We start from the raw sequence: 23,258 nt of genomic DNA, 5'->3' as shown, positions 1-23,258 counted from the left end.
GTCACCGCGCCGGGCACCGTCCCATTTCGTGCCGCGGGGTCCGTGCCGGCGGCGGGGCCGATGGATGCGTTCGGTGCGCGGCTGAATGTCGGTGCGGTGTGATGTGGAGCGAGTGACCCTTGACCTATTTAATGATATGTTGTTGGGCTCTCGGGCAGGCATCCTGCGCGCCGCAACAAGGGGCAAAAACACCAAGCCACACCCTAAAAGTTCGGCTCGCATGTTAATTTCTCAAAGTCGGCGTTTAGACGGAATAAAGGCTTCCCTTTATGCGTTGCCTTAACATGCCTCTTTGCTGTTCTCCACGAGGATTCGTACGGCGTTTTCCCTTCCTGACGCACGAGCCTTGCAGTGTGGATGGGGATGTGCGGTGGGGGAGGGGAGGCTCGCCCACCGCCTCCTCCCAAAAAATGAAAATATTGCAGCATAATGGTGCAGAAACCTAAAACAGTCCTTCGGAAAGAGTGATGATGTGAAATAAAATGGAATGTAAAATTAAAATTTCAAGAGTAGTGTTTTAGGCTGATAGTGTGGAAAATAAATATATTGTGCCAGAGGGAGATGTGATCGTAGGTAATAAATACAAGGTCTTTATTCATGACTTGTATAATGTCATATCTTTCTTCCTTGCCCCATTTATTAGTGATCTTTTCACCAATACCGCTCGTGTGCCATGTATAAGGTTTAGCATCATATACCTTGTGTGTATGTGACTGCACATGCTGGGTTTAGGCCTCTCCCTGTCCTGCAGTCAGTGTTCTGTCATGTACAGAACTGGGCAGGTTTTGAACTAAATATATTCATTTTGTGATAGCAAATGTTGTTGGCAAAGAGAGCAGGGTTTGTCCTGGTGTGTGTTTTGGCGTTTTTGTTTTTTTTTTTTTTTGTTGTTTGTTTTTTAAACAATTACAGATAATAATTGCAACATCTCAACAACAGCAATAGTAAAACAGGGAAGCTTTCCCACAGAAGATTTGTAGAGGGGGTGGGAGGAGAAAGAAAAGCAAGAGGGGGAGGATGGTATCACATTAAAAATGCGTTAAACCTCTCTTGTGCTACATGTAATAATGGTAAAAACAGTGGAGATTTGAGCAGAGCTGCTGTAGTTGTCTCAGTGTTTAGCACCTTCAATGAGCTACACAATAAGCAGGGGCAGCGCAACCCTGGATGTACAGACTGGGGAATGAGAGGCTGGAGAGCAGTGCCAGGGAAAGGGTCCTGTGGATCCTGGTCGATGGCAAACTGAACATGAGTCAGCAGTGCCCTGGCAGCCAGGAGGGACAACCCTGTCCTGGGGGCATCAGGCACAGCATGGCCAGCTGGGCAAGGGAGGGAATTGTCCTGCTCTGCTCTGACCTGGGGCAGCTTCACCTTGAATATTGTGTGCAGTTTTGACTGCCACAATATACAAAAGACATTCAGCTATTAGAGAGCGTCCAAAGGAGGACAATGAAGGTGTGAGGGACCTTGAGAGGAAGCTGTATTAGGAGTCGCTGAGGTCATTTGGCTTGTTCAGATTAGAGACCGAGGGAGACCTCATTGCAGTCTACAGCTTCCTCACGAGGGGAAGCAGAGGGGCAGACACTGATCTTTTCTCTGTGGTGACCAGTGACAGGACCTGAGGGAATGGCCTGAAGCTGTGTCTGGGCAAGTTTAGGTTGGATGTTAGGAAAAGGCTCTACACTCAGAGGGTGGTTGGGCACTGGAACAGGCTCCTCAAGGAAGTGGTCACAGCACCAAGCCTGACAGAGTTTGAGAAGTGTTTTGACATTGCTCTCAGGCACATGGTGTGACTGTTAGGGATGTCCTGTGCAGGGCCAGGGGTTGGAGTTGATGATCCTTGTGGGCCTCTTCCAACTCGGTATATTCTATGATTTTAAGGTTGTGCTTTTTCTCACCCTAAGATGAAAGAGTGTGTCTCAGAAGCAAAGAGGATTAAAAATTAGACATACGTGTGTACACAGGCAACTACACAACTGTCCAGGTCTCTTAGGACATAAAAAGCCCTCTGCAGATAAGTTGTCATCTGAATACATCCTCTGCCCTTCCCCCACCCAACTGAGTAAGATGACTCCAGTGCTCTCTGCTGTGAGTTATACTGCTTCTTTTTTATTAAATGGTTGCAAACATTCTCCACAGTAAGTATCTAAAAAGCAAAATAAATTTAATCATTGCTAGGGAAGGGACACCTGGAACTGTCAGATTTCTGCTCCACCAGTTTGCCCAGTTTTCACCGAATCATGTTGTATGCTGAGTTGGAGGGACCCACCAGGATTGTTGAGTCCAGCTCCTGGCCCTGTGCAGGACAGCCCCAAGAATCCCACCGTGTCTTGAGCTAAGACAGGCTTGGTGCTGTGACCTCTTAGCTGGGGAGCCTATTCCAGTGCCCAGCCATCCTCTGGGTGAAAAACCTTTGCCTGGTATCTAAACTAAACCTCCCTTGACTCAGGTTCATGCTGTTTTGGTCACATCATTGATTTTTGGATGGGCTTTTCCCATTTTTGTGATGATAGGGGCCAGAAATAGACCTGCTGCCCACTTGATGTGTCTCCTGTGCCATGGATCCTGGAAGAGCTTCCTGAATGGAGAGTCCTCCTCTGGCAGCAAACAGTTGTTAGAGGCCTGTCATCCCTTTGCTTGGAAGGAGTAGAGAGTGGAATGTCTCTCAGCGTGGCTGGGATCTTATTTCTCAGTAGCTAAGTCAGCAGTGTGATACGCTTAGGATTTAGCTGTGTGCTGAATTTGGTTCGTGGCAGAGACGAGGCTGGAAAAGCCATCCCAGGTTTTAGGTTTAGGTTGACAGGAGATTGCTGCAGGTAGCAGGGTTAGTGGGTGCTTCAGTTAGCTCTTGCTGTTTGCTGCTGCTAAGAGTCCACAGTTAGAATTCATGCTGTATTCAACTGATGTTGTTTGAATTTTAGTAGTGCCAAGGGGCCCCCATTCAAATCAGGGCCATTTGGGGAATTATGTAGACAGCGGTTCTCACCCTGAACAGGTTGTAATGTGAGTAAGTGAGGGAGACAAAGCCAGGAGGGTAAATGCTAGAAAAAACTGACTCCGGGGAACAGCAGCTGATTGTGGTGCCTTATCTGCACGACCACGGTGTGATCTCAGCTGGTAGGAGAGAGGAGAGTTGTTAACACCTGGCAGCACTGCTGCTGGTAAATGTGTCTGCTCTGCCCGAAGAGAGGTGGGCGTCATAATGTGATCCGTATCCTGGATTCTCTTTACTGTGCTCTTTTCATTCCTAGTACTTTAGATTATGAACATCAGCCTGCCTATAAAACGATCCAGGTTTTGTAGCTCTTGGGACAGCTTCTTTTTTTCATAATCTTCATTATGAGGCAAGATGGAAGTAATTTTGCAGACTCCTTTTTCTGCTGCTAAATTAAAACTCCACTCCCTCTTCCCCTCCCTCATTTTGCCTATTTTTAGTTAGGAGGAAATAGCTGACCTCTTTACAGCAAGAACCCAGACCCCCTGGGTGCCATTTATAGGTTTCTACCAAATGGCCTACTTGGACAAGTTGGTTGAAATTAAACAAAAACATTGGGGCTGCGGCTGTACATAGGAATAGCAGCCTTCCTGTCAGTACAAAATCTGTTATTTTAATGATACTGAAACAAGCATACAAAGGTGAAAAACAAGGTTTAGGTTATTTTTCTTTACTTCAGTAGACAAGAGGATATTTTAAAGGCTTTTTTTGTTGTTGCTTTCTGGTCATTAATATAATGGAATTTCATTTAAAGATGACTGATAGTATTTTGTTTTACAATCACAGGAAGTTCCCTGAAGTTAGGGCTGTGTAAAAGCTAGAAGCAGTCAAGGAAGGGTGTTCATTAAGAAAACATCATAGTTTCTTACTAGTTTTCTTCTTGTGTGGAGATTTTCTCCTAGACAGAGATTTTATCCTAGATAGAGATTTATGAATTATAGTTGCTAATGTTTAATAATTCCAAAGAAATGTAAAATTGCTTCTGCTAGTTTAACTGAAAGCAAGTTTAACTCCAGAATGGGTTTGTGGCAGTTTTTGAATGTAAAGGTGCACAGGCCTTTCACACTGCTTTTCTTGAACTGCTTTTCCTGTGCATATTTGTATTTAGTTTAAACAATGCTGGAAATAGTGGGCTATAGCAACAGTTACTGCATTTCTTCATTTGTTGTTTGAGAAGAGAAGAATACATTGCCTCTGTTTTCTTCTGTTCAGGTCCCAGCCACCAGTCCCTTTCCATACTTTGGCTTATGAGTGTGACTGCAGCTTGGGGTTGGGTGCATCTGATGAAGCAGCTTTCGTCTTTTTAATCCTGTCAACTTTACACAATGAAAGGGGCATCACGTTGTGTAACCCTGTTTCTGGACTGCCTTTATTGGTAGTATGGACAATTAATATGTGTCTGCTTGTCCTGTTTAAACTGGAGTGCATGTAAAGAGTCGTAATTTTATGTGACGTTACAATGGAAATTTGTGCCAAGAACCCTGTGGTGTTCATGCAGTACAAAATCATGATGATAGTACTGTAGTATGAAGAAACAATTATTTTAATATTTTAGCTAAGTGCATTGCATAACTACGTTTTGGCTTGGGTGTTGAATCTCACTCATTTGCTAGGCAGAGTTACACAGCACACTGAATATGTGGACGAGCAGTGCCTTGATGCTTAGATGGCACAACTTGTGGCCTGTTTCTGGACAGATGAGTAGTACTAATAATGTCTAATAATTATACATATATATGCTTATCAAAATATTCTTACCTAATTAAATAGTGAGTTTTATTGACCCTTTGCTATTGGAAGGTGAAACAAGGCAATTTTAAAGACCACTGTTCTTCATTAGTATGTAACAGTTGCTCTGTACATCACTCCACTACCATTCGAAATGTGATTGCATTTAGTGGCCTAAATTTCATTTAAGCAACTAATTCTTAGTTACAGTTTAACCTCTTACCACTGTGTCTCTACACAGTTAGAATGCATTAGAATGCATTATGTTATATAAAATCATAATTTTATTAAATTAAAAAATGTAGTATCATCTATTATGATTTTGTGGTTTTTTTCCTATTGAAACACAACTTTCCCATACCTCAAATAAACTACTGATAGAGCAAAAAAGGAATATTTTTCCCTTGGGCATTAAAATTACTTGGAAAATATCCTTCGGCATTATCTTCAAGAAAACAAAGAGGATTTTACTTTGGTGGATAGATTCCCTTTGTCATTCTGCAGCATAATGCATTTGTTGTACTCCTTTTTGAAAGCAGCAAACTGCACTGGATGTACCACTTTGGCTTCTGCTATATTTTGCTATGTAGCACCATCAGCCCTCCATTAATCCTCTGCCATTGAATGGAGACTGCAGAATATTCTCTAGTTCAAGAGTGAAGCCAGCTATTTATGATTTATATTTTAGAATCAAATAGTCATGTTACAGAGGCCCCGCTGAAAGGGAGCGGTTGCATTATTGTGATTAACACGAATACAGCTGTTGTTGTGTTTCATGCTTAGAAGTGTCCACTGCTGAGTTTGTGTTAATTTGAGCACAACCCCGTAGCCTACAGCAAAATAACTGGAAAGATGTTCTTCCAAAAGAATTGACCTTCACAGTGTGCAGTTAATAAATACATGAGATTTTTATAAAGTGAAGTAAATATATGATACAGATTTTTTTTTTTTGTAAACTCGGGTGTGATGGTAACAGAATGAGGAATTGTTACAACACGATGGTTTCAGTGTCAGTTAGCAGCTACAAGTTGCTTATTCACTGTACCAGTGGGTTTAGTCTGGTTGCTACTGGCAGAGGATATGTGCATGTCCAGAGACCCATTAGCATTAAGCCTTGTGTTAGCACATGGTCTCAGCTGGGATTGTGGAGCAGGAATCAGTTTTGCAAATATTAATTGTTTAAAATGAGCTACACTAATTGCCGTGTGTGAGTGCATGCATGTGCATGTGTGTGCATGTACATGGATAGCCTTAAGGTAGTCCAAAAGTAGTTTTGGAGAAGAAAAGGTGTCACCCTGAGGTTGGAGAGCAGTGCTGGGGTGCAGTGGCTTGAGTGTCACACCTGAGCTAGGATGTGCTCAGGTCAGCAGCACCTGAGGTGGTGCAGAGCCAGCAGAATGACTGTAGGACTGAGCCAGTCTGGATGTCAGGTTTCGGGAGAAGACAGAGGTGCAGCACCCCTTAATTACGTGCTTGTTGAGATGTGGCAAGGTCAGGAGTGCATCCTGTTCTTGTACCTCTGACTGAGCCTGGTGAGACCAGGAGGTGACAGCTGGGGCTGAGACATGCATTCAGATATTACAATTATGTTATCTTCATTTTTCCCTCCTTTGTTTTTTTTTAATTCTGTTTAGTTTTTAGTTGCTCTTAGAAGTAGATTTTAAACCCTGATCCTGACAGAGAGATTGAGGCAGAATTGCCCTTCTCCATAGCGTTCTCCACAGATAGGGTCGAGCTTTGCTGACGAGTTAGGACAGGGAATCCAAGCACACACAGTGCCAGTTCATATTGTGGGGATTAGTTTCCAAGGATATTTATCTGTTGCTTTTTACAGTCACAAAACAAACTTAACCCTTTTCATGCCTATTTTGCATGCACACATGAGTTAGACTTCTAGGAATTTGGATACAGAATTGATTGAAACACATGAGAGTTTTTCTAAATATTTCAGGACTCAAATCTCTCTCCTTGTAGCTTAACTTTTCCCTTTTTTTTTTCTTGTTTTTGACTTGGCCTTGGTTTTGTCCTTTTTTAATGTAAGAGCTTCTGCAGTTTGTATAGTTTCCTTTTTTCAATTGTTGACTTTAAACTAAAATACTGTAATCTGGGAGGCAAAGATAAAAGGCACACCTGGGGATTATTCTAATGAGGAAAGCATCTTCTTTCCTGTACCAGTTCTCAAAAAATGAAAGTAAGGAGCAGAAGCAAGTGCGCTTTTAGTGACATTACATGGTGTTCACAAGACTGATTTTATGTCATTCTGTGAAAACTATTCAAGGTTTCTTTATTTTCATTTTGACGACTACTACTGGGTTTGTTTGGGTTGCTGATGTTGTAACTCAAAACAATGCTAATTTGTATTTGGAAGAATCCGGTTTTGTACTAAAAATCCCAAATACACTCAGCTCTGATACTTCTGCTAGTATCAATAAGTGTCTTACATAATCAGTTAATTTAAATGAGCAAATTAGTTTAAAATTAGTGCATGACAGTGTATCATAAAAATTCATCCAGCTTCATTCTCACAGGATTTTATGTTCTTGGAAAAAAATAAATCCTGAAGCTGAAAGGGTGGCCTTAAATGCAATATTAGAGTGGAAGGAAAGAACCTATTTATTACATACAGCTCAAATTTACTAAAGCATTAACATAATGGTTTCCCTCACTGCTGATGAATGAAAATTACTTTTCTGGGAGACCACCATCCTGTCTTTACTGCCTAGTCTGGTAGTGCTGAGTAGAGGTTAGGTAAAAAGCAGAATGTAGCCTAAGCCCTGATGGGCAGTTTTCAAGGAGGAGGAAGAAAAGTGGGAACAGGCTACCTCAAAAGCTAGATTTCTCCGGTTTTGACCTGCTGACCATCAAGTGGCCAAAGAAATTTTTTAGGAATTTTCTGAACTGTTTTTTCCTTCTTTTCTTGGCTAAGATGACATGTCTTCAAAACACTTATTCCTGTGCATTTCTCCAGTGTTATCATGGTAGTATGTGTGATATGTGGATACTTTACAATACATTATTTTGTGGTTACAGCAATGGCTTATTGTGTGTGCCTGGTTTTTTTATTGTTTTACATGTTTTTATGCATGTGTGCCTCACTATGGATTAAGTATTTTATTTTAAATTTTGCTTAGGCTAAGCAGTTAATTCTTCATGGTATCTACTACGTTACCAATAGCATATATTTTCAGTTTAAAAACCACTTCAAACATGGAAGGGTTCTGTGTTCTCTAATGACAGCATGTTAAATACAATTATACATTGTCAGTTTGATCATGTGCACTGAATGGTGGCTTTGTAGATAAGATTTGTTGTGCACAGCAGATGTTTATGTACATGCAGTCCAGTGTGAAAGAAATTTAATTTCCTCTTACTAAAAATAATATCATTACCTGTATCTTCTACCTATTTAAAAAGTGCTCAGATAATTGCAGTGAATGATTTTGTAGTTGTTTGCTCCTGTATTCATTTTGCCATGAGCTTTTGAAGTACAGTGTTTTTCCTTTTTTTTTTAAGTAAATTTGAATATATATCTATGAGAAGAAAAAAAAAATCTGTTCCTTTAACAATCTCACAAGACAATTGATACAGCACACCTTCCCACATCTGGGTAAATCATTTACATTCAACTTACAGTGGAATATTATCAGCCTACCATCCTACAGAACTACTGTGAAGGCTTTATTAATGACTGCTTTTGAAGAATTTTAAAGAGCAAAACACATTGACAATTTACTTTGTTGCTAGTTTGTTAAAACGTGAGTGTAAAGCTCTACTTACTAAAGTATAATCCCATTTTTCCGTGAGTTTATCAAGTCAGATAGCTAAGTATCAAAAGAAAATGATGAAAAAAAGAAGTTTTAGCTCCCTTTCAGTGTTCAGTCTAGAGTTAGAAGTAAGGATTGCTTTAATTTGTTAATCTTCTGTTAATCTGTAAGTTAGTTTCCTGGCTAACAGAGTTGGGCTTAGGGTATTAGTTTGCTTCAGAACAAGCCTTTGTTTTTTTTTCTTCGCACTTTTTGTAATTGCTTTTAAACTTTTGATTACCTCCCCCCACAGCAAAAAAACACTTGGGGTTTCTAGTGGAAATTAAGAGGATTCATTTTAATGGGTATTTTCTGTTCTCCGTGGGTTTTTTTTTCAGACAGCTCCACAATACCCAGATAACTCCAGCAGGGACAGAGTTGGTGATACGTTTGTGTTCTGAACATTCAACAAATCCTGTTATAGCTATGGCCTGATGTTGCAAAAATGCATTTGGCTTGTGCAGGAGACTTCTAGGATCAGGCCTTATATGATGGCAGCACAGATTCTTGACTGATTAAGTGAACATTTTGGAGCCTTTCTTAAAGCTACAGATGATATGCGTGATTTTAGCTTTAGTCCCAGCAGGCAGTGTTCCTGTGATGAAGTGGGGATTGAGGTGTCCCTCTCCTTTCCCCTAGCCCACATAAGTAGGTTTTTTTTGTTTGGCATAACTTTCACAATCTATTTTGAATGCTATTCTTATCTGAATCTTCTCAATGTTGTTAGAAGTTTTTGTAGATGACAAGTGTGAAGCTGAGATTTAGAGCCTGGTTTCTTCAAAATGTGCAGGAGCTGTGTTGGCTATGGTGAAATTTACTGGGCTTAATATTTTGCAGTATAAAGTATAAGACTTGGTTGCAAACACACACATTGAAAAGCGACCAGCACAGGTGGATGGTTGGAATCTATGACCTTTTCCAGTCAAGTACCCTTAGTTTTTCAGGTGAGGCCACATCAAGAGGTTTAACAAACTCTAGCAGCGATTGGCAAGCAGTGGCAGGATGGTCTCATTGCCTTTCTAGATCATGGGTAGTCTCAAATTTGTTCTCCCAAATGTGACCCACCTCGTACAAAGCCCAACACCTCGAGACTGGTACTGGATGCTTGTCTTGTGTGAGGGCTGCAAGCACCATAGCCTCTGTGGAGAGGCTATATCAACTCTTTATTTTAATTTACTGGTTTTCTCTGGAGTGGTTGTTCTGTGTTTGACTGCAGTAGATAAGGAAAATTACACAGAAGGATCATTACATTTCTTTTTCTAATCTTTAAGTTAAATTTTCTATCTTTTTCATTTGATGACTCAAACATCCTACAAATAGTTGTCTTAAATAAATATGTGGCTATTTATGCTATTAGCATTGTCTTAATTGTTCTTTTTGTCTTTGGAAGTATGTATGGTACTCAAGTGTGTCTCAAGGTGTCTCAAGTGGAGCCAATGTCTTGCCAGCCCATTTAACATAATAACATATGTGAGAAGGTGAGCCCTGTGGCCTGAAACATCGTTTATGTATTTGCCAGTTGCCTCAGTTTTTTAATTTCTCTTTGTATGTGTTGCATTTGGTTAGGTTGAATTTATTATTGATTTCAACTGTTTGCAAATAGTCTACTGACAGAGCGTTTGCTTGTGTCTCCTTTGAGCCAGCATTTTACCCTCATTAGTCTATGGATGTGTTCTTTTGAGTGTTTGCCAAATGCATTCATAAAACTGGTAAAATTAATAGAAGGAAAAGTGGGAGAGCTGTGTGACCTGTTATTTGTAAACAACATTATGAAAGTGCCTTTCAGTGTTTGACTAGACTATACTACATTTACTTTTTCCCCCCAAATTTTCCCTTTTTATTCGTTTGGGTTTTATGAGCTTCCCATCATGCAAAGCCTTTTGCTCAGCAGTTTTAATTGTCTTTTTGTTCTTGGTATATTTTGGTTTGATTTGTTTTTTGAAGATTGGAGCTACTAGGTAAATAACAAGAGTAATATTTATCAGTTCTTTAATTCTGTAGTTTCAAATCGTGGCTTGCAAGCTACTAGGGTACACAGGACCGTTTATATAGAGAGCTGTGGGGTTAAAAAAAAAAGAAGGAAGTCTGTTGTCACTGCTCAGTTTTAAAGGGCAAAGTATCTTTATTGGTCTACAAATTTAAAGAGTTTTAAAAAATGGTCTAATTATATTGTAAACTTCTTTAGGATGTGGTGATATCTATTTTTGTGACTTACTGCTTTGTGGGTGTATATATCATTATGTAAGTAATAATCTTTGTTTTCACAGAAGGTAATTTATACCAACATTAAATTTTGGCATCAGTTTGGTTACATTGTGTAGATATTTATGAAAATATCCTTTCTGTTGTGTAGGACTGTGAACTCTATTTTCTCTGATAGAATACAGATCTGGCAGATCCTTAATTGCAAAAAGCATAATCTGCAAAGGAAGCATTTGAATTCCCTTGGTTTGTGTTTATCAGGTCTGTCATATAGGAAGCCTGCAGCCTGCTCTCTTTGCTTTTTTTTTTTTTTTTGGGTCTTATGCAGTACTGGTTTTGTTTTTAGACTACAGCTATTTATATGGCAACATCTCATTTCAGTAAAACCAAATTTCTGCATCCTAAAATGTCAAGAATTTTATCGCTTGATGTTACTACATTTGTGTTCTCTCCTTTGCTTGAGAGCAGCACTCCTTGCTAATGTTAGGAGGGGTGAGGTAGAGGAGGTGTGTATGGTGAGAGTGGGGGTGGGAAGTGAAACAGGCTCTGGCTGTTTACACATTCCAAGCAACCATAGATCTGCTCTCTTTGAGGCCTGAAATATTTTCCTTTTCACTATCAGTCTTGCAGATCTGGGGTATTTGGGCACACTGCCAATAAAAGTAAATAGCAAAGTGTTAATCTCTTAGATTGAAACGTAATAAACTGTATTTTACCTTTTTGTGTGTGTGCATAAGAAGAAAATATTAACTGCGCTTTATAATTAGAATATGACATTTCTAGAAATATTGAAAGCTAGGACTATTGCTATAATTTCTTCAAGAATTGCCTATAAAAGGACAAAGTAAATTTGACTCCTTCCTTCTTGCTAGTTTATTCCAAAGGGAAAGTTACATAATCAAAGTACTTTTGCTAGCTAGATTTTCAGCATGATAGCCATTGGCTCAAGGAGCTGAGGATGAGTCCCTCTTTCTCATTTCCATGTAATGCATGTATACACATGCATTTTTTTCATTTATTTTGTGGTAGGCTTAATCTGTTTTGTAGTCTTTCATTGATCATTGTGTTTTCCAGCACTTACATTTCAGAGTTCTGATGAAATCAGATACAGAAGGCCATCCACCTGCACGTCTTATGTTTTTTTTTCCTTCCAGTATTGGAAATTATTTCCTGCAGCCTGCACTAAAATAGACTGAGCAGGCAAAGAGATGAATAATGATTTCTTCCAGGTTCTGCATAATGTAATGAACAGACCTTCTGTTTATTATTATTTATTATCAATATTTGTATACATGCCATTTCCTTCCCTCAAGCTTGCTTTCTTGGGGTTTTTAAAGCTGTATGCTATGTGTGAAATTATCGGTTTATTCCAAGTGGTGCAGTAATGCCACTTTGTCACTCCAGCAACTTGCTTTGTCACTAGGACTTGACATGGTTCCACTTCTCGTTGTAAATGCTTTCTGAACAAAATGTGTTGCCCTCCAGAAATATTACCATATAATTATGACACACACACAAAAGACAGTCCCACTGAGATAACAGCTGTTACCTTCAGTCTTAAGACCATTCTAGCACATACAGTGCAAAAGGTAATTCAGACCATACAGTTGGGTTTTTTTCAAAGGCAGCCAATTGCTTAAGCTCTCTTGCATAGCTGTGACTGCCATCTAATCTGCATTTAGAGGCATTAAACTGCTTTTGGAAAAGCTATGGCGCTTCTTCAGCCAGACCACCAGCAAGCTGGATAAACTGGTAATGTCTCTCTTGACTACGTTTTTAGGAAAAAAGTGCTGCTCTCATCCCGTAGTGACCTGGATCTAAAGGCAGAGGTTTTTTGGGGTTGCTGTCAGGCGAGATCAGACTGTTGAGTTTAATCTAAATGGAAGTAAACATGAACATTACCTGCACCTCATTATTTCTGTGCTTTTATGACAGACACTCGAGACTGTTTGTATTGTGGCTATGGCTCATGCTGATTATGTTGTTAATAATTTGTGTCTGTAGTGTGTGTACTAGCTGGGTGCTTTAGAGGCCAACATTTTTGAATATAGATAGCTAAATAAGTGGCTTGTTTATCAGAAGCCTTGGGGTAGGTACAGCTCCAGTTGAAGTCAGAGGAATTGGTGGCTGCTTAGTGCCTGGATAAGTAATTTATCTTAGTACAGTGGTGCATCATAGCATTCTGACAACAAATGATCACCTCCATTTTTTTACCCTAAGTTAAATAAAGTGTTATGTTAAAAATATTTTAAAAAAGAAGATGCTACCAGGTGCCTACTACTAGTCCATGTGTAGTGGATTTTTTCCCATCTCTACATGTTTTTTGAAAGGGAAAAAATTGATGTTGGTTCTCAGCAGCAGCTTCTCACATTTAATATATGGGTGACTGTGCAGGTGGTGTATGGTTTGTATAGAGGTTAGAGGGTCTCTGTTGTAAATTGGTAACAAGTTTGTTTACCATATGTGCTTAGTTTTATTTAATGTAACATTTGATGTAGTGAGATGTACTATTACTGTAGTAGTGATTCTGTTTATTATTTGTTACAAATATTTTTGAACTGAAAAAACGTGCGAACTTGTTTTGTGTTTGAAATAGTAGGAACTGGGAATCTTGTTCTTCTTTAAATAAACAGAAACACTAAAGAAACAATGACGTATAGTGACCTAATGCAAAAAAAAAAAAGGAAAAAAGACCCAAATGCTTCTTTATATTAGACAGATTTACTTATTAATTGTGTATAAATATCTAGAAATTAGCAGTGTCAAATGATGAACTGTACTAAGAAGAATTTCATGCAAATTGCACTGGCTTGGAGGCTTCTTCTTTTTTCTGTGTAGCTTAGAAGTGTAATCAAGCTGTTTGAGAACTTACTGGAAGGCACTTATTGGAAGAAATTTGATGTTAAGAACAAAATGTGATGTACTGTTCCTGTCCACAGAGGAGTTTAGGACCTATAAGATAATAGCTTAAACTTCTCATTTTTTTCTCCTTTTGTTTAGGTTTGAGAATCTTGGCTTGTATGAAGCATGCTGTAGGCTGTTTAGGTATTAACCATTCATTTCAAGCCACAGAAGCTATGAAATGAAAATTTAAACATACATTTAAAGTTTTGATTATCATCTTTTTTTTGCTAGTAACAAGTCTGTGACAGCCAAAATCGTTAAAACAAGTTTACATTGTTGACCTAGCAAAACAATTGGGTTAGTTGTTCAGCATGACAGATACAACCTAATAGTTTTCTCTAGAATGATTATTTAGTACTTTTTTTTTTTTTTTTTTTTGATTCACAGATTTTCTTAGAAATGTGAGTTATGAGTCTGGCTGATGGAATAAAACCCCTAGTCACAGGGGCATGCAGCTTGTAATTGAAAGACGCTTGTTATAGTACTTAATTTGCTTCTTCAACCCTAGCAATTGGAAACATAAGAACACTTCTAGTGCATCAGCAAGCTACTGTTTCAAGAGACCTTTCATAGGGAAATGATAAGAAGTAAATTATTATAACTTAGAGAAAAGAAGCACAACCTGGGCCTTGCAGGAGGAACCCTGACCTTTCTGGCAGATTTTTGTTGGTCTAATGCAGTTGTTGTTTCCAAAAGGTTTCTCTCACCACTGGTTTTGCAGCTTTTGAACCTGATAGTTTCAAAGCCTATTCTCAGCTAGCCTGCTTCCTGTGAGAAGTGGTGTTTGGTGAGGTGTTCATGTGTGCCACGTCACACTGCTGAGAAATAAATTGGTTTGATCCTGCAGCTCCTGCTTCACTTACTACATTTAATGTTCCTTTTGAGAGAGAGAGAGAGAGAGAAAGATTGGAGCAGACAACAGTGCTGATATGGTGTGGTTTTATTGGAGAGAGAGGCACACATGCCAGCTTTCCCCCAGATTTTATCTTCTCCCTGATTCTTATCCATGGTAGGTCTGGTTGAAGCTGGTAGCAAAACAGTAGCTTAAAGAGACTGATCCCTTGAAGGTAAGAATTTACACAGCACCAGTCTCAGCCTTTAATTGAGAATTAGCCTTTCTGAAAGAGAAAATTGGTTCTGGAAGCATTAATACATTGCTACAAATTGTTCTGTTGATGAATCTTTAAAATAAAAACCCATGAAATTAAATCAGAAAAAAAAAATTAAAAAAAAACCCAAACCCAAAACCCAACCAACCAATGAAAAAAACAAAACAAAACAACCCAAAATACTCCAAACAAACAAAAAACCCCACCCCCAACATCCCTCACCAAAACAAAATTAAGCAGATGACAGAGTTGTTAACTGAGCACTGATGGGTTGCCTTAGGACATAGGTGCTTACATTTTGAATTGATTCTCAGTTGTCAGCTTGATGTGTGTAAGAGGTAAAGTGAACTTTTCATGAAAAAACTTCTCATAAGAACAGTTGCTGTTCGTATTTTTTTCTGGTACAGTTAGGTGTGTGTTTGGGGAGAAGGGAAATTACATTAGTATTTTCACATCTTCTAAACCAAAGAGTTGCCTTACTTATCTTAAGCAATGCAGTCTTTAGATAATATCCAGTTGTTTGGCTTCTGGACAGATACACTTAATTTTCCAGTAAAAAGAAGTTTTCTTATTTTAAAAAACTGTAATTTTGTCATTATAATTGCAAGTACATTAATTAAAATGCTGATGATAAAAAGAGTATTTATATAAAGGAGCTGATTATGGTTGATAGTACAAGATCAGAATTAGGCTAAATTTTGGCGTTGTCCATCATACTTTCTCATGTAGACATGTATGCCTTTATTCTAGTTGTTTCTGCAATAGTTTGCAGGCTATTTTGGCTGTTTTATGATTGCTAGTACTGTGCAGGTTGACACTGATCTAAAAAGGAGCTGTGTTTATAGCTGAGAACTGATCTTTTTGCCAGTTACAAGTATGTCTTTTTCCTCCTTAAGCTTACTTCAGTGTAGGAGTTAACTTAATAAAGCCATTTCCCCCTTAATATCTAGACTTTCACTTCTTAAACATTAAAACCAAAGTGCTGTTAGCTGTATTTTGATGAATAGAAGTGTTCAAGGCCAGGCTGAATGGGGCTCTGAGCAACCTGGTCTAGTGGGAGGTGTGGTGTGTCCCTGCCCATGGCTTGGGGGTTGGAATGAGATGATCTTTAAGGTGCCTTCCAACCCAAACCATTCTATGATTCTGTGAATATGTTGAAGTTGAATTTTACATAGTTTGACTAAAAAAATACCCAGAAAGGGAGGCCTCTTACAAATGTATTTATGTACTTAATATTTATGTGAATTATTTGTCTTTATTGTCGGCTAGACATTTCCTTCATATAGGATGTAGCTGTAGGTGTTCAATATTTATGTCTGTGCTTAACTGCATACACAATAGTTTCACAGGAATAAACAGCAGCACTTGTGTGCAGAAAGCTTTGTGTGTGTGTGTATGTTTAGGACTTGACCTTAATTGTTAGTTTATAATTCCTCAGAATTTCCTGTCTGGAGCTGAAATGTTTTAAAATCCATCTTACTTCTACTTTGTAGATTTTAGAAACAGCACCTGGTAACTAAGAGCTTTCACTGGGCAATGTACACCTACTTGTTGGGCCTTCTGGTTTGTCTTTGTTGGGCCTTCTGGTTTGTCTTTGTGGTATCCCCAGCCCCCTCTCACGGAAGGCTGGGCAGAGGAATGTGTGATTTCTGCCCACAATGCTCTGTGAGAACAAGTCTGTGAGGCTTCTATGTAAATAACACAGCATTTAGTAAAGAGAAAGTTAGCAACTCTCTTAATTGCCCAGGAGACATTCCTGTGCTTTGAAATTTTCTTTCAAGTTATCTCTCTATCTCCAGTCTGAATTTTATATCCACCAGCAATGCAGACACATTCTGCAACTAAAAGCAAAAAGTGTACATTTCAAACATTGTCTAGTCATGGTTAGTTCCTCCTGTTACAATCCTTAGAGAAGTTAGTGCTCCCTTCAGAGATGAAGGAGGTCTGTCACCAAAGGAATTGAATAAATTATAGTGGCATTCAAAGGGCAGAATGAAAAGACAGGTGTGGGGATTGCAGATGAAGCTTTAGTCAGATGAATGAAACAGTTGTAAATATGCAGTCTGGTTCATAATATAGGAAAAAGGGAACTCATGGAGTTCCCAGACAGAGTATATGCAGAGTTTGAGTAGTTTATAAATGTTTGAGGTGCTTTTTTCCTGTTGCATGATACAGGATTTTTCAAAGGCTTTCTAAGGCAGGCACTAGGCTTCGTTTACCCAGCCATTTTGAGAAACAATGTGGATGTCTTTTGTATAGTTAAAGGACATGGTTTGCCATATTTTCCAGAACTGCTGTGTGGTGGGGCTGTGCCTACCATGTGTTCCCAGTGCTGGGGACCAGCATCCTGCCCTGGCAGGGTCTGTGCTCAGGCTATGGGCATCACAGGCACTGCTTGGTGCCCTGCCTGGCTCCTCAGGCGTGTTGCTGCTCCAATTCCCCCCTGACCCAGGTAAAGCATCTTCTGGGACAGTGTAACACATTTGGTGGAGCCACTCTGCCTCTCCCCAGAGAACATGAGAAAGAAACTTTGCCATGGGTGTTGATTGTGGCTAAAAGCGTCAGTCAGAGACATTCTGGGAAGCCAGTGAGGAGGTTAGCAGCAGCAGTATGAGGCAGCAAGGCCAAATTTGCCTGGCCCAGCCATATGGCTGTTGAAATATGATTGTCAAATTGCTTCTTGTTGGTGGGCAAGAAGGCTGGAGTTGGAGGAGACATGAGCTGGGGATGGATGAGAGCCATTCCTGGGTGCTAGGGGCTGCAGGATGTACTCTCCTCCTCTCCTGCCCACTGGCAAGGGCTGTCCATCATCTGCAGCTATCGTTTGATGCAATTAGTTTTTATTGACCAAGACAGCCTTAATAGGTTTCATTTATGTACCTTGGTTTTATTGCAGTTTAGCCCTCTAAATACCCATGAGGCTCCTAAAATAACAAAGATACTATTAATTATAACCTAAGGATCATAAGCTTTTAAACAATACGTACTGGCCTCATTTTTAAATACCTGTATGTATTTAAAAATACTTTCACTAGGTGTTTTGATAAGTGATAGCTGAGTACTCATAAGTGATAAGTAATAGCGATAAAAAAGAAACCTATGTAATTTCCTGGTTTTTTTCCTTCCCTTTTTGTCTCTTGCACATTTGAGACACTGTTGTCACATTTAATGTCATTGTAGTCCTCCAAGGTCACTGTTTTTCCCATCTAGTCTGTTGGACGTTTTACCCCATAGTGAGGGTATTTTTTAAACAGTAAGAATAATATGAAATCATTTTCAAATCCGTAACACCAGACATAAGAATTACAACTGATTTAACCTGTGAAACTATTCTACCCCACTTATTTGAGACTGACCAGATTTCACACTGATGGTATCTCTTAAAATGGAGGAAAAGGGAGAAAGAAGATATAGCAATAGCTAAATGAAAGTCCTTAGAGCTAAAAGCCTGATGTGTAATGGAGTATTTTTCTGCTATTTGTGCATTCAGCAACAAAATAAAGCAAGTACATGGGACTAGAAGCTGAAGTCTTCTACTGTGAAATGGAAATTTATCTGGTATATTGTACTTTAAAAAATATATTGCTTGTTTTTCTGCTAATGAGTGCATGCCAGATTATTGTTTACCAGTTACCATTCTAGTCCAAATCAGAACTGAAGTTGGCAGAACATAAAGGAAATTTCGAGACAGCTAAATATCATCTTCTGGAGCTTCATTTACTGTATATTTTTGTAGCTTCAAAAGTATGATAGATCGAAGAACAGGCATATTAGTCACCAGCACAATTCCGTTCAAATAACTCTTTATGAATTCGGCCTATTCAGGAATTGATTAAAATCTCAGTATTGCTGCCTTTAAAATTAAAAAGCCAATTGTCTATTAAGAATAGAGCTGCTTAGGCTGGAATGGCAGTACTTGTCTGTAACTAGGAAGTGCATATGAAGCACCATGCTTTTCCCTTGGGAATTGGCTTGCCTGGTGCTGTGCAGTGTTATGTTACTTAGGTGTTTTGCTCTGCTGACAAGTACAGCCATTTCACTGCATCTTAACTTGCACTGCCCGAGTGTGAGAGTATGGAAAGTTTGAGAGGAAATAGAAACTGAAATAATCAGTTTGTGTACCGTGGTCACATTAACAGCTACAGCTAGAGTGACTTCTACCTGATTTCAGAACTTGCCAGCAGAAGCCAGAGTTTGTTTGGTAAAAACTAGAAGGTGGGTCAGCCCACAGACTTTTTTTGGGTAGCATGAGCTACATGGGAGCTCAGGGATCTTGAGTATATTTCACCTGTCTAAGCATTACTGAGGTTTTCCTAAGAAACAAAATGCTTAGTTTGCATTCATAAAATCACAGAATATCTCAAGGGTGAAGGGACCCAGAAGGGTCATCAAGTCTAACTCCCTGCTCCTCACAGGACTGCCTAAAACTGAGCCATAGGATTAAGAGCAGCCATCCAAGATGCCTCTTCTAGCAGGCTTGGTGCTGTGACCAATTCCCTGGGGAGCCTGTTCCAGTGCCCAGCTACCCTCCAGGTGAAGAACCTTTTCCTAATGTGCAATTTGGCATTGTCTGTCCCTCCATTGCTCCCAGAATAGAACACTTGGTTCTGTTAAACATCAGCCACATTCCACAGTGTTAATGTGCTCCAAGATAAGGAATTCCTACAGGTGTTGTAAGGATTAGCGGCTGAGGGGGTAAAGCAGACCAAAGTCATGGCACTCCCTCACAAAATGGGAAAAGCCCTTGGGTAGTTTGGGGTTCATTCCATGGGGCAGCACTGGCTGGCCAGGCAGCACTTGACTTAATTGTCTGGGTAACAGCAGGAGTTTGTGGGGCTCTTCAGCAGACCTGGTGTATAAAGTGTCAAAACCCAGATTCCTTTAGTTCTGCTGCTTATAGAACAACATATTTATTTGCTATGTGAGCTGCAGTCTGGTATGAACTTAATTCAGAGCCTGTTGCAAATGCCTATTTGTGGAAGGCACATGAACTTTCTCTTTTTAAAATATGTTTTTGAGTGTAATTGTGAAATGCAGATAAAGTTATAAATCCATCAGCAAACTATTTTAAGGCCATCCAGTTATATTTCCAGAGATTAGATTTTTACAAATGTGATATTTTTAGATGGATGAAAATGAGCATATATATATACCACATGCCAGAGGTATGAAGCAGCTTTGTAAGCTGTAAGTTTAAAACCTTCTGTTTGCAATATGATGTTTTTAAATCTAATGGTGTACAGTATTTGTCAAATGGTGTATCACTATAGTGTAGGACAATTCTAAATGCAGAATCATCATATAAATTTATTGTTTATCCAGCAGCTAGAGAATTTATGCTGATAATTAAGACTTCTTACATAGTTAATTTCTGTAACACTTGCACAAGGACTTTCTGTTGCTATGTAATATAGAAAAGCATGTATAAATTTCTTTTGAGATATTGGGGTGTGATGTGCAATACATAAAGGCTGCTTTATTTTTAGATCACATTTTCACCCTAACCTACAATAGGAATGTGGATTTTCTTTATATTTTAATATTGGTTATTTTTGATTATGGCCCAGCTGGCATTTCAAAGTATAGCTTCTATATAAAAATTGCCTACCTCTGCCAGTATGTACATTTCTTGAAATTAGTTGTGGTGTGGTTCTCATCCAGGCTGGTCCTGGGAGGGCAAGCTGAGTCTAGGAGTGCATCAAACAGCATCATCAGCCACTCAGAAGGGGCAATTTGCCTGGTGTATTGTGTTGGTTCAGCCTTACCTTGAGCACTCTGTGCCATTCTGGGCTCAAAATTTAACAAAGATGTGAAAGTCCTTGAATGTGTCCATAGGAAGGCAACAAATGTGGTGAAAAGGGCTGGAAGGCTTGTCCTGAGAGGAGCAGCTGAGGACTTTGGGCTCCTCTCTCTGGAGAGGAGACTGGGAAGCAACCTCATTGCTCTCTTCAGCTTTCCAAGCAGGGAAGGTGGAGAGGGAGGTGCTGATCTGTTCTGCCTGGAATCCAGTGACAGCGTGAGTGGGAATGTCTGGGAGCTGCACCAGGCTAAGTTTAGACTGGACATTAGGAAGCATTACTTTACCAGGAGGGATATCAAATGCTGCAATAGGCTTCCTGGAGTGGCAGTCAATGCCCCAAGGCTGACAGTCCTTAAGGGGCATTTGGACAGTGCCCTTAAACAGGCTTTAACTCTTGGTCAGCCCTCAGCTGGGGCTGGTCCATTAGTTGGACTGGTGAGAGTTGTAGGTCCCTTCCTACTGAAATCTGTTCTGTTCTGTTCTATTCTATTCTATTGTGTCCTTTAGCTGTGAAGCTCCTGTTATTTTTGTTACTAGGCCTGTGGAGCTTAATATCTCACAAATCAAGCTGAACATACATCCTGTAAGTGTACAAAACAGAAGGAGAAAAGTACCCAGGCATTCCTTTACACGTGGACTTGATAGAAAGTCTGCTCTGAGTGGGTTCAGGCATTTTGGAATGTCCAGTCTGGAGAGTTAAGTCAGAGTTTGTTACAGTAATCATCTCATTGTAAAAACCACTGCCTCAGCCCAGTACCACCTGTCTAGGTAGAGCTATTCTGCTAAAAGTGCTGCCATGTTTTTTTTTTTTTTCTTTTTTTTAATAATTCTGTTGTAACCTGTCTAAACCTTGGGCCATTTATCTATCCCCCTGCTGTAAGCCAGAAAGTATTAAGTGGTTTGACCCACATTACAATAGATGATAAAACCCTTTTGTAATAATGAGGTGCTTATTCTTAGCAGTGGTTACAGAAAATGTAATAGATATAAATATGACTTTATGGAAAACACGGAGAAAGGACTTATGAAATGGCAGTAGAGTGGACGACAGAGCAGCTATGTATGTTCCATTTTGGGTATAATAAGCAGAGCTTTCTGAAAGCATGCTGATTTTCTATCAGAAGATTTGCCAATTTTTTTATTCTGGAGGAAAGAGATTATATTGGTAACTGGAAGACAGAGAAAAATTGTTTGTTCAGGGTTAAGCTGACCATGTCTGATGATGATTTTTCTGGGCCTGGCACATCCAGGGTGTGATCAGTGCTTGCTTTTGTTTTCTCATTATGCTCAGATTTAATTATCTGTATTTAGAATGAAATCCCATGAAACTGGTAAGTATTTACATTACTTTGCACCATTTTTAAATGCTACGCCCACAATAAGTAATTTCCCTCTTGCTAGTTATAGCTGTAAAGTAGTGGTGCTGTAAGGGAGGGACCTCACTATATGGTTGGATTGGATGAGGTTCATGGACAGAATGGTTAAAACTTGAAAGCCTCCCTTCACCTGCTTTTGCTCTATCCACTCTACTGAGAAATTATTAACAGGTGCTGAAGGCATGAGTGCTGGCTGGCCCTGAACTCTCAATGCACAAAGAAAAGATCAAACATACTTCTTTCTTTTTTTTTTTTCTTTTTTTTCTTTTTTTTTAAGTAAAAGCAAGCCAGTGGAATTGGATATTTTTGTGAGTGAGGACTAATCTGATAATACTTACTGAATTTTCAGTGACGGTGAAATATAACTGTTAATAACCACATCAAGTTATTTTTCAATCTGTTTTTCATGTCCTACTGCGGGGAGGACACTACCAGAATGAGGAGAGATCAGGAAACTATTTTAATAAAGTGTTAAAACACTGTTGAGAGAGGTATGGCTGGGGGTGCTACCTTCAGAAAGAGATACGGTCTTCTAAAATGAGTAAGATTATTTTCCCCTCCTTTTTTTGCTTTGTATCACTGCTCATCCCATCCTCCACATCATGTTTGTTAGCCTGTAGATTTTGAAAAGATAACATTTGCTTTCTCTCCATATCAAGATCTCAATCCCATTTGCGTTGACATTTTAGCTTTATGAGGGAGAATGCATTATGTAAAGTTTCCATTAGCCTGCAAAATATTAAATTAAGTGCTGAAAACATGAGTTGTTTGTAGTGAGTGAAGCAGAGCAAGCCATGGAGATGACTTGTACTGTCAAAATTAGATAAAGTTGTTGGCTTGGTTTGGTTTCTTTTAGGTTAGACAGAGAATGTAGCCTACCACTCACTTTCCTTCCCGTCTTTTTACCTTTGTGTAGAAAATTAAATACACAGAACAAAGGCCAAGTTCTTCATAACACAAGTGAAAGCATAACTATAATTTGTAGTTGGAAGTACTGTGAGTAGCATATGTGGCCATACATTCCTTTGGCAAGATGTTACTCCCATTCTCCTTGAACATATAATTATGTATCATTGCTTAATAAGGAGAGAATTTCTTTGTCAAACATTTCTCTGTACTGTTAAGCTTTCAAACTGCATGTTGTAATAGAATGTTGTGGAAGGTATCAGAAGATTCAACTGCTGCATTTTTTTTTTCTGGAGGGAGATAACACTGCTACAGAATTAACTGTAGTCTAAAAGGGGTAAAAGTGTAACGTGCAGTGGTGTATTTGTGCATAAGTAGTACAGGAATATAAATGAAATCTGTCTCGACATGTACTCATGATAACATTCTTCCAGT

At 39.3% G+C, this 23,258-nt stretch overlaps 1 protein-coding gene across 2 annotated transcripts in view; it reads left to right on the top strand.

Moving 5' to 3' along the window:
• The window catches only part of TBL1X (transducin beta like 1 X-linked), a 189,456-nt gene that overhangs the window by 1,366 nt on the left and 164,832 nt on the right, over positions 1–23,258 (top strand). The gene's annotated exons all lie outside the window — the stretch shown is intronic.

The sequence above is a fragment of the Lichenostomus cassidix genome, chromosome 1 (assembly GCF_008360975.1).
Source record: "Lichenostomus cassidix isolate B80296 chromosome 1, HeHo_3.0, whole genome shotgun sequence".
In the NCBI taxonomy this organism is placed as follows: Eukaryota; Metazoa; Chordata; class Aves; order Passeriformes; family Meliphagidae; genus Lichenostomus; species Lichenostomus cassidix.
The sequence above is the reverse complement of the archived record's forward strand: the minus strand, read 5'-3'. Positions and strand labels throughout refer to the sequence as shown.